Source organism: Lepisosteus oculatus, chromosome 18, assembly GCF_040954835.1.
Source record: "Lepisosteus oculatus isolate fLepOcu1 chromosome 18, fLepOcu1.hap2, whole genome shotgun sequence".
Lineage (NCBI taxonomy): Eukaryota > Metazoa > Chordata > Actinopteri > Semionotiformes > Lepisosteidae > Lepisosteus > Lepisosteus oculatus.
In genome coordinates, this window is record NC_090713.1 from 11099866 (window position 1) to 11111513 (window position 11648).

An 11648-nucleotide genomic window follows, 5' to 3' on the forward strand; every position below is an offset into this window, starting at 1 on the left:
AAACTCACGTTTACTCCGTCATCTCGGGCGATTCTTGCAGGGAGCAGAGATTTCCCAATCGGTCAGAGAGAGTCGGGACTTTTTTTTTTTTTAAAAAGAGGAGTCCTTACCTCTTAGTAATGTGAGCGCTGACCGTCTCTCCTGCCGATGGGAAGTTCTGCGCCTTCTGGAGCATCCGCCGACTACGCCAAATTTGTTGTAACAGAAGAAATAAGGTTCTTGATCCCGAGATGAAGTAAAACAGATGAGTTTATTGCATGCAAGGAACAATAAAGCTGAAGTCTTGTTTCCCGCAAGAAACAACAAAACCGAAGTATTGTTCCCCGTACTGTTACAAACTTTTGGGTTATATACAGTTTTCTTCTCCGTTTCTGACGTCACTCGGTCTGATGGTAAAGAGGGGGGTTCATGGTATTTGGCCAGTTTACGATGTTCTGGGCAAATGGTCAGTTTAACATTACACCCAGGGGGGGGTTCCTAGCTGGCATCTGCAATCCTTATCAGTTAACCCCCTTTCCTGCCATAAACCCCAGCTTGTGACTTGGAAGTCTAAACCCCCTACAGAAAAGATTAAATTCAAACCCCCGTCTTCACATCTTTCTTCAGAAGCAACAGATGTCTTAGTGGCTTTCAAAATTAAATTATGCAGCAAACATCACATGTTCTTTTGTAACACACAGCTATCTGTGATTTCTTTTTATATTTAAGCTTTTGCAAGTGTTCATGCATTCCTCTTCTGCACTATGTCTGGTTCAGGTCCATCATGGACCTACAGAAGAACCAGCAGTTTCTATGGGAAAAACTGAAAACATGTTCAAACCATTAGTACCAGCCTAACACAAAGTGGACCCAGTTTACACAGTCAGCCCAAATCCACATCCCTCCAATGATCCCTTTATATAGACAATCTGCATACACAATCATCCACTCCACATACAGAAAGAATCTTATTACTGAAATTGTACTGTATGAGGGAGCCAGAGCCTATCCCAGCAATCCATGGGCACATGGCAGCTAGATGGGACTCCAGTCCATCACAGGACACATACTCACACCACTCAATTTTCCCAGAAGCCAATCAATCTACCAACATGACTGTGGGAGGAAACTGAAGCACCTGGAGGAAACCCATGTAAACACAAAGAGAATATAAAAACCTCACACAGATAGCATCCCAGAACTTAATTCTGGGTCCAGTGCTGGGAAGCAATACTAACCAGTGTGCTACCATGCTGTCTTCCTAGGAATTAACTGCACAAAATAAAATATAAAACTTACATGTACTGTATGCAAAATCCAATTTTATTAAGACAAAATGTGCATAACAAACCAACAGAACTAATTATATATTTAAGACAATCTTTTTTAATTCTAGAGATTAGAAACAAACTCATACTCATCCAATTACACACTGTCCAGACCCAGAGTAGGAGAGAGACCTGTCTCTACCTTCCACATATACTAGAACACAATGGAAACACAGTCCTTCACACAGTCTGCTCAGAGGGGTTTGATCAGCAGGTCTGCAGACTGTGGTGTCTGATGAACATCTGGAGGATTTTGTTCTGTCTCTTTAAAGACAAGGAATTCTGCCACCTTGCTCCGCTAAGGAATCTTCTTCAATGTTAGGCTTATATCCACCAGGTTCTGTAAGAACAAAAAAAAACACAATGAATGAATCTAAAAATTGAACTCTTGCAGATTATCATAGTTGTATTATTATTGTTAGTAATTTAAGGATTTGTGCATGACAGTGTTTATGGCTCATAATATTAATGCTTAAATCATATAAATCAATATAATGTCAGACTACATGTATTCAGAACCCATTGACACAACTCTTCCAACAGACACTAAAGCCAGGGACTGGAGAAATGGAAATGTAGTGCCAATCCACGTGATGGATAACAAAACTGAACCAAGAAATTATAGACCAATAAAGTCTAATTTTTATTACATGGAAGGTCAAATTATAAAAACTAAACTAGAGGATCACATACATGGAAAAGTCAACAGGGATTTAGAGAAGGTAGGTCTTACATAACCAAGCTTGGTAGTTCTTATCTAGCAACAATAGTACTTAACAAACAATGCATAGAGTATGATACCATGTATTTATATTTTCAGAAGATTTTTAATAAAGTTGAATATAAAATATTCTCAAATTTCAAGCAAAGAGAATGTGTGTTTGTATTGAGAATAATTTAATAAATAGAAAAAAGAGATAAGATAAGATAAGATATGAGTCAAATTGCAGTGTTGTAATTATTGGAGTACCACAGGGATCTGTAGTAGGACCACTACTCTTCTTAATTTATACCAATGATCTCTTCATGATACCAAATAAATTGGATTAGCAAACACTGGAATTAAAAAACATTAGATAGAAATTAATTGACAAACACCTGGCAGATTGTCTTTGTTTGTTGTTATGTTTGGCAGATACTGTTGTGAAGAGAATGATTGAGCCAGATGGACAACAGACAAGAGAAAGAAAGGGACAAAGTAAAAGATGAGCAAGAGAGTGAGGAGCAGGATTAAACATGTCAGACAAGGAAATGAGAGGGGAAGCTTTTCTTACAAGATCAAGTATCTTATATTTCTCATCACAGTTTTATTACTGAGCAAGGTGAGACACACTGAGATGAGGAGGACTTTAGAAAGATGTATCTGAATGTGTTGCCCTGTGTGGAAATAAATCCCACTTGCTCCCAATCAAAATCATGATCCCACCTGCAATATTGATTCATACCTCACTCAGATCTAAAAGGGGAACTGCAGTCAAAAATTCTTACACTGGGTTTGAATTATCCGCAACAAAATAAATTGATAGTATCTCAACATTTCTAATTTCAAATTAAGTACACAATCATGAACTCTGTGGAAGTACTGCATGGTTGCCATGTTGTCGAAGGCAGACGAGAATCAGCTGGTCTCACCAAGGTCAAGAACAAGATTTTGTACAAATTGCGCCATAAACCCTGCCCTTCTTGCTCACTAGTCACTGCAAGTGAACAAGAAATGAAATGAAAATAAATATGAGTGTGTTTTAGTTGGTTGGCAGGTTTTTTTTTTGCAATACTTAAAAGAAACTAAAACATGTTGTCTTGTGTGTGTCGGTTTCATGAAATTATTTAGAATTAACATAGTAGCAAAATTTACTTGGCCTAAAGCATGCCTCATTCTGAATCACAGACAATGATGGCAATATGGCACGATTCATACATTGACACTTCGTCTGTTTTGTGATATAAATTGGAGATTGTTATGATACATGTTATCGTGTACTTGGTAGTGTCCTTATGATTTGAAATGCACTCATTGTTGCAGATTCATTATAATCCCACAATGTAAAAAAGGCATCACAGTTCCCCTTTAATATACAGATCCAGCCATTCAAAAAGCACAGAGTATGCTGCGTCAAAACACGGTGGACGTGGCACATCATAGCGCATGCAAATTGAAATATGATATAATAGTATCCAGAAGAACCTTGTAAAACCGCCAGGTGGAGCTAAAAAAGCTTAACCTCTCATGTACAGCATTTGAGTTGTCGCCAGAAAACAACTGGTTTGGAATCCTGGACACTGCTGAGGGACAATCTTTTTCCAATTAAGAATTTAAGTTGTATACTCTTTAGATTTTTAATTATTTTAAACTGTTTATTACAGCATGGTAATCATTAAACATTAAAAATTCGGTATATTTTATAAAAGCAAGATTGCTCAGTTGGACAAAAGTACACAACCTTCCACCTTCATCATAAATATTTTATTTAGCATAAATATTTTATGCATCAAAGTCTTTAACTTGGTAACTTACATGGGTTCTGGATTTAAGGTGCTTGTTCTAACATTATTAAGTTTATGCTCTATACTTCATAAAAAGTTATAACATTTTATCCTTTTCTAAGAATAAGTAGTAAGAACACCACTTGCTTTTACTGTAAAAATAAAAGTTGTACTGATTTAATACCACTTGATAGTAATATTAAAATGGAGTTGTGTAACTAAGCACCTAAAATATTTTGGAAACATATTTTGGACATTTTGGAAACATTTTGACATTAATTTTTTAAAGCTTGTATTGTTCTTATAGTGGTAATGGAGAACATACTGTAATAATAGTATGAATAATAAATGACCTTGGACAGGCTGTAAGCTCAAAGCATTACCGTGGTCCACTTTCTTTGTAAAGGTCTGCATCAGTTTAACTCATTCACCCATGATTACATGAAAACATTTTGCTTGCCCTTTTCAGCTACAGCTTAAATATTAGTGGCGTAATAGGTTAGGCAGGTGCCTTGTATGCTAGAGGTTGGGGGTTCAAACCCAGATGTCACCATGAGTTTTCTTTTGACAAATAAACAGTTCTTTGAAAAACTAAAATAGCAAATATTACGGACACTATACTGACATTTTTTATATTTCTAAAAATCACAACATTTTTTAAGCTAAGTGATTTATTAATAACAAAGAATAATTTCAAATTGCTTGTATTTTAAAATTGTATTTTATTTGGGGTGACTTGTCACTCACTGTTTTCACAACCTTCAATTTATAGAAGAGTGTTGCACCCCACTGTTTCTTATATAAATTAGACGGTTCGGTTGTCATTGTTGCTCTTTAACATAAGGCAACCAGCATTCAAATGTCCTGTTTTCTTAACAACTCGTTTTTCCGTACTTTAAAACTTGAACAAAGACGTGTCCCATGCATACAGCGCGATGTTGTATGAGATGATTTTGATGAATTATTATAAGTGATGGTTTCATGATTTAGGATTTTTTTAAGTTAAAGGAGGGAAAAAAGAGGGCTGTACTGTCACTGCGCTGCAACCGGTTTGTACCATCTGTGTGCCTGCTGTTCATTACAATATTAATAACGAATGACCATGGGCGAGCTGTAAACTGAAGAGTTAGAGAAGACACGTTGAGTCTGGTCTTTTAAGCTTGGAATTTATTCTTTACAGTGATACTTTTGGCTATATTTTTTACATAGCCGGATGAGTAAAACTAGATTGGATTAACAACTGGAGTAAGAAAAGATATTTCATACGTACTTTGAAGCCAGATGGCTTTGGAACAGCGGGTTGCGAAAACCGGCTAGGAGGGGGCCGGTATTTTGATTTTCCTGCCCAACCATATTCGCTACAATACTATTATGAATCCCCGAGGCATACCGTTAAAATTTCGGAATTTGAAAAAAAAAATATTTTTTTGCTGAATTTGCACGAGAGACAAAAGTACCTTTTGAGAAGTCGTGTCCTGCTTGCAAAGTATCAGATGTTGACAAACAGCTAATTTTGCTTGAAGACTTTAAAATTTGTACTGTAGCTTTATTTAATTGAGCAGAAAGTCACCTTGCTCTTACAAGCGGCTCCGTTAAGCAGTTTGTGTTAACACATCACACCCTCTGAATGAGTTTTAATCAACTTGGTCTGTCAGTGAAAAAAATGACCGCGGGCACTTTTCCTCCCCCTCCAGTGCGGGAAACGGGTGTTTTATTTTACTGGGAGTGTGAACATTGAATGAGCACTGGGGCGTACAGTGAGACTAACACAGTGAAAACACAGTGATATTGCTGAGATGGATCGTTTTAGTAAATATGTTAACAAATATCTGAATTTTTGCAAGATAAAATTGTATCCAGCTGTGAATCAGCTACAGTACGTGACCTTGCCCCTGTGAAATTGTGGGAAAGTGGTTTAGTGGGCAGAATTTCTCACAGTGTAGTGACCAAAGAGTGTTTTAATACACTGTACGGCATAAAGCTTTTTTTAAAATGTTTTTTAATGTTTGTAATCACTATTCTTGCAAATACATTTTGTATTCAGCTTGCTTCTGTGTGCTAGCTGGTGGGCAAACATTCGAAGTGAAACTTCATCCACAAGGAGTGTGGCAGGGAAGACCGCACCAAACTTTTTCAACTCTGTATGTTGCCCCAACCTTTTTTTTTATTTGACACTTTCTGTCGAAGACGCCTCCCCCCTCTCCCTTCCCTCTTCCTGCCTCAACTGTTCCCACTTTGAACCATTCTGTGTCCGAATCGCGGCGGGTGAGAGAGAGAGTAGGGAGAGAGAAAAAAAGTGAACCCTGTTTTTTTTTTTATAGTCAGATTTACAGTAACGTATGTTTGACCATAGTCTTGCAAATTAATGTTTTTACAAGATGTGGTAGTGCAACAATTTATCACAGTGCGAATTTTAATAATAACAATAATAATTAATTATTAATAGTTTATGCACCTGATACCTGACTTTATTTAGATGTATATAAAATATTGAACTGTGACATAATAGTCAGAAATACACTCCGCCTCTTCTCTGACTAAGCTCAGTTGGCGGTGTGCTGTTTTCTCAACCACCTGGTAATTCGTTTCACACCAAGGGAAGACAGGAGAATATGATTGTACTGTATCTGTATGAAATGCGTGTTGTGTTTACAAAATTTAAGTGTTTAAGATGTTTAATTAAAAAGTTAAAAAAACTTACAGCTTACACAAAGAAGAAACAAGGAAGAAAAATCGCCTGATTTTTGTGGATTTCGTGTTTTTAACTAAACCCGTTTTTATGGGTTTTAAAACCATGCAATATCTATTTAAGGCACACGTTATTGTTTCCTATTTTTGATTTTCTTAAAATTTAAAGAATCGGTTGCCCATCGGGCCAAACGATATTATGTTACATTTTTATGTTTTTGAGAGAATTCAGAAGGCTTCAACTGATGCATACAAATATAGCATAATGCCTTCTCGCGTTATAAAGTCACTTGCACCTGGGATCCGCTTTATTCAAACTAAAGTTTCTAAAAATACAACCAAGTACTAGATATTGTTTAAATAAAAGCTGTGAAATTTTTCACAAATCGCGATCTTTAAACCTGTAGGTTGCAGGCTCTGTGCCATTTGTTCACAAAGTTATTGACATCTGAAACATTGTGTCTCATAAATAGGTATTTTAATAAGCGAAGATTATGAAAACCGAAGAAAAAAATTACTCTGAAAAAGAAACTTGAAATTATTATTAGTAAATTAATACTGTTAATAATGATCAGACACATTATTATTATTTCAGTGGTATTGTTAATACTGCTTTGTTATTCTCGATTCTAATTACAATATATACAATTTCATTTTAAGGCTTGCGGCGTCTGTTAAATTGCCTCACTGAATAAAGTGTTTGGAATTAAACTGGTTGAACAGTTGAAATTATTCACGTTTGCTAATTCACATTTTTATTTCATTATTAATATCACTTGACATTGAATATGTTATAATATATATACAAAGAACACATTAGTATAGTGTACATAATACTTCATCATGCGTGAATGAGTCAAATTAAAAATAAAACATGGTTACAAAGAAAGTGGATTACAGTAATAGTACCAGCTATATAAATACATATATTTAGATCCTTAAATTAATATTGTTATTAATTTCTTTAGATTAGCTATTCCATATTATATTCCCTATTTAGCAGATTCTAAAAAGTATAATGTTTTTTACTGCGATAACAAGCGCAAGTTTTCATAGAAAAGGTTAATCTCTTAGGGCTTTCCAGGCAGGTGACAAGGAGGAGCTGAAGCGAACACAGAAAGAGCTGAAGGTGAGAGCTAGGGAGAGCAAGGTGGCTTATGGGAGGAAAATGGAGGACAGGCTGAGGGAGAGCAATGTGAGAGAAGTGTGGAATGGCATGAGGAAGATCTCCGATACAAGTTGTCCAGCGGCCAACAGAGTGAGGGAGGCCTGGAGAGGGCCAATGAGACAAATCTTTTCTTCAACAGATTCGATACAGGGTCCACTGTCCATTCACCTCACAGGCCTTCACCCCAGACACCCTCTTCATGTCCTCAGTCACCCCATCATATGATCCCTCCTACTCCTACTCCATCTTCCCCTGCCCTCCTCGGCCTATCCATCACAGCTGACCAGGTCATAAGGGAGTTGAGGAGACTCCATGCAGGGAAGGCAGCGGGTCCTGACGGTGTTAGCTCCAGGGTGCTAAAGATCTGTGTGGACCAACTGGGTTCAGTGCTGCAGTACATCTTCAACCTCAGCCTGAGATTAGAAAGGTTCCAATGGTACTGGGGCTCCACAGGGGACTGTCCTTGCTCCATTCCTGTTCACCTTTTACACCTCTGACTTCAGGTACAACTCTGAGACATGTCATCTGCAGAAGTTTTCGGATGACTCTGCAATTGTGGGGTGTATTAGAGAGGGGAGGGAGGAGGAATATAGGAGCTTGATTACCAGTTTTGTGGAGTGGTGTCATCTTAACCATCTCCAGCTTAACACCAGCAAGACCAAAGAAATGATCTTTGACTTTCGAAGGAATAAGTCTCCGCTGAACCCTGTTTCCATCCAGGGTGAGGACATAAATAATGTATGACCATTATCAATTCTTGTGAGATACTGTGACTGAGGTGGAATTTGAGAAGAGCTGTGCTGCCCAAAACCCATGTATAGCACAACTACGGGGGAAGATGTAGCTTGGATGCTTATTAATCATTCTGAGGAAAGAGGAAATGACATGAATGAAATATTTTCTGTGACGACTGAAAGTACCCCTGCTATGGTAGGAAAACTGATGTGATATATGATAAATCTTTCTAGTATTTCTCCAATGCATGGATGTCATGTCACTCAAAGCACTGGGATTTAAGGCTCTAGGTACAGACAACACATTTTCTGTTTTCCAGGGACAATCCAGCATTAACTGTCTTTAAACCACTTAAATGAGGAATGGTTATTCAGGGGCTTTAGTTCATACTCCCAGATGATATACAAAGAAGGCAGCATAGGATCTGAACTACATCAACATCACTGTAACTACAACTACATCAACATTGTAAATAAACAATTATACACTTCAGAGTCACAGTTACCCAGAGCCTATTCCAGGAAGCACAGGACACAAGGCAGGACTGAACCCTGGAAAGGATGCCAGTCTATCAAAGGTCACACACTCACACCAGTGCCAGCTTTCCCAGAAGTCTATTAACCTGCCACCACATTTGTGGACTGTAGGAGAAAACTGGAACACCAGACAAACATGGGGAGCACATACAAACTCCACACAGGGAGCCACCCAGATTCAAAAGAGATTCAAAGATGAGAGATAAACAAATTGATAAATATTGCAAACCTAACTCATTTCCATAGCTTCTTCCTTTCAGATGTATATAAAATATTAGAAAAAAGGAGGAATATAAGAGATAAGGGTAAGATTCAAATTGAAAGGGAGGCTGGCACTCCCATAGCAACTGAAGAATCTAAAAACATTCAAATCTGCATAAATCCAATAATTCAAATTCCTGGAGAGACTCATTAGAAACTGGTTAAAGCTAGACAGACCTAGTGTTCAAATCTAGAAGAACTCTATGATTGAAATTTCAAGAATAAAATTGCCTACAGAATTAAAAATCTACGACATATACAGTATATATTTTAAAAAATGGGAAAGGTTGTGTTTTGAGCATCTCAGTTGTAAGAAAACCGGCTCAGGGACGCCAAATATGTAATCATAGCCGTAGCAAAATTAAATGTAGTGGCTCTCTGAAGGCAGCAGTTCTGTAGGGTTTGGGCATTTACTGAGACAATTATTAATTGTAGCAGTAAATCACAAAGTTGATTCTTTTGATGGCTTTAGAATCCAACCATGCGACATAACTCAAACAACGCGCACATACAGGTACTAATACACGAGGATACATTTATTAATACATAGAATATGCATATAAACTAACAGATCTTATCGAGAGGGTTATCAGAATACAAAAGATATATATTCAATCAGTTACAAAGTGTTACACATATCAAGAGGACATACGTTCAGTATATCATTCATTAAGACCGTTTCGTAAATGAACTTGGTTATAACTTCTACATTAGATACTCAAAACAAGTACATAACTCTTAGGAATTAAATTGATATCAACTGGTTGGGATAACAATTGAATTCTCGAGCTGTAATGCATTGAAGTTGAATACTCATCCAATTTCTGGGGATTCAGATCTCCTGTGGGCACAAAGAAACAGTTGCAGGCTGTTGCTGTCCAATCCGCGCTCTCTGGCTCCGTGCCAGGCTGTGCTGTGCGGCTTGCGACGGTGCGCTGCTGATGCTCACTGTTGGCTTTAACTAGCAAAGTTTGTGCACAAGAGAAAAGATGACTGTGGGTCCCAGCAAGTCAGGAAGAGGACCTGTTCGTTCCTGATGAAGAGCTAGTTCTGAATATGATTCAGCTGTCCACAGTTCCGACCTGTTCACGAGGCCTGCTGCTGGTTACTCTCTGGCAACCTCCACTCTAGATTCTTAGAACAAAGGAAAGTTCTGGCGCTCGGACACACTGGCCGTTCCGTGGTTGTCCGGGCTGAGTCTCAGGATGGTCAGGAGGCGCGCTGCGAGAATGTCCTGCCCTTGGGAGCCTTCTGCTCCTGGGCCGTCCTGCCCTGGAATTCTCCTTTGAATTCCCTTTAGAACAGTCCACAGAATCCTCTCCAGAATCTTACTGAATCTTACTGAATCTCTGTGTTGCCTGTTTTTACCTAGAGGAACTTCAGCTCATTGATTGGCTGAAAGTTCCATGGGCATCAGAGTCCCACGTGGGTTACTCGGCCCTACCAGTCCCTGATTGGTTGATCAAGGTGAGATATGAGTCATTTACTCCTGACACCTAGGAATGCAGTCCAGATGTCCATCTGGCACTCCCTAGACAGATAGGCGCCAATGGATGACCATTGATCATGATAGCCAGGCTTAGCTAAATGCATCCCCCTTTGGGAGCGTGTTTCTTATCAAAAGAAAACATCTAAAATCAGCCTGCATGAATAGTTTCTTTGTGGCTGCACCACAGAGATGAACAGAGAAATGGGGCCTCATTTGGGAAAGCCCAGAACACTTAATTCTTTCTTATTATTAAGCCTCGCCGCTACACAGTAATTATATGTTTACAAAGAGCCCCAAAGACAAGAACTTGTATAAAATTAGACAAAAAAAATTATTTTCTAGGTGCTATATTTTGATGCATGTGAAAAACAGAATGCTGTGAGTCTTAACATATCTAAATAAAACAATAAAAAGAAATCACCAGTGTTCACTTACTTCAGTGTTGTTAATTTACAGTTGGGATCTCTCAGAGCTGCAGACAGCAGTTTCACTCCTGAATCCCCAAGGTTATTGACACTCAGATCCAGCTCTGTCAGACTGGAGTGTTGAGACTGAAGAGCAGATGCCAGATCTTCACAACATCTCTCTGTTAGTTTACATCTCCACATCCTGCAGACAAAAAGACAGGAGCACAGCTGAACATCTGTACAGCTCATCCGCATCTTTCTTTCCAAGTCTTCACTACAACACCCAGCCTAGCAATAATATACAACATCATGTCATTATCCATATCAGAGTGTCCATGGATGAGGATGATGAAGATAACAGCTGCTTAAATTTTGGGTTCCAGAAGGAAAAAGAAAGATTAGAAAAAAACTATCAGGAAGGGAGACAGTGGGAAACATGAAGCTACAATGGTTGGAATAGGGAAATAGAATGATAGAGACTTAGACTTTTAACCATAATAAAAATTGTTTCACATTTTATAGTGTCTTGTTAAAGTTAAAGCTTTGTTGTTATTCTTCATATAGTTGAATTAA

The 11648-nt window shown here is 38.1% G+C and overlaps 1 long non-coding RNA gene across 1 annotated transcript; it reads right to left on the reverse strand.

Annotated features, from left to right (window-relative positions):
• Positions 1-1281: 1281 nt before the first annotated feature.
• On the reverse strand, positions 1282-11273 carry LOC138223986 (uncharacterized). Its single transcript, XR_011182378.1, has 2 exons — positions 11104-11273; positions 1282-1647 (listed from the first exon to the last, which is right to left on the reverse strand). It is a non-coding gene; the product is annotated as an uncharacterized lncRNA (long non-coding RNA).
• Between the last annotated feature and the right edge of the window lie 375 nt (positions 11274-11648).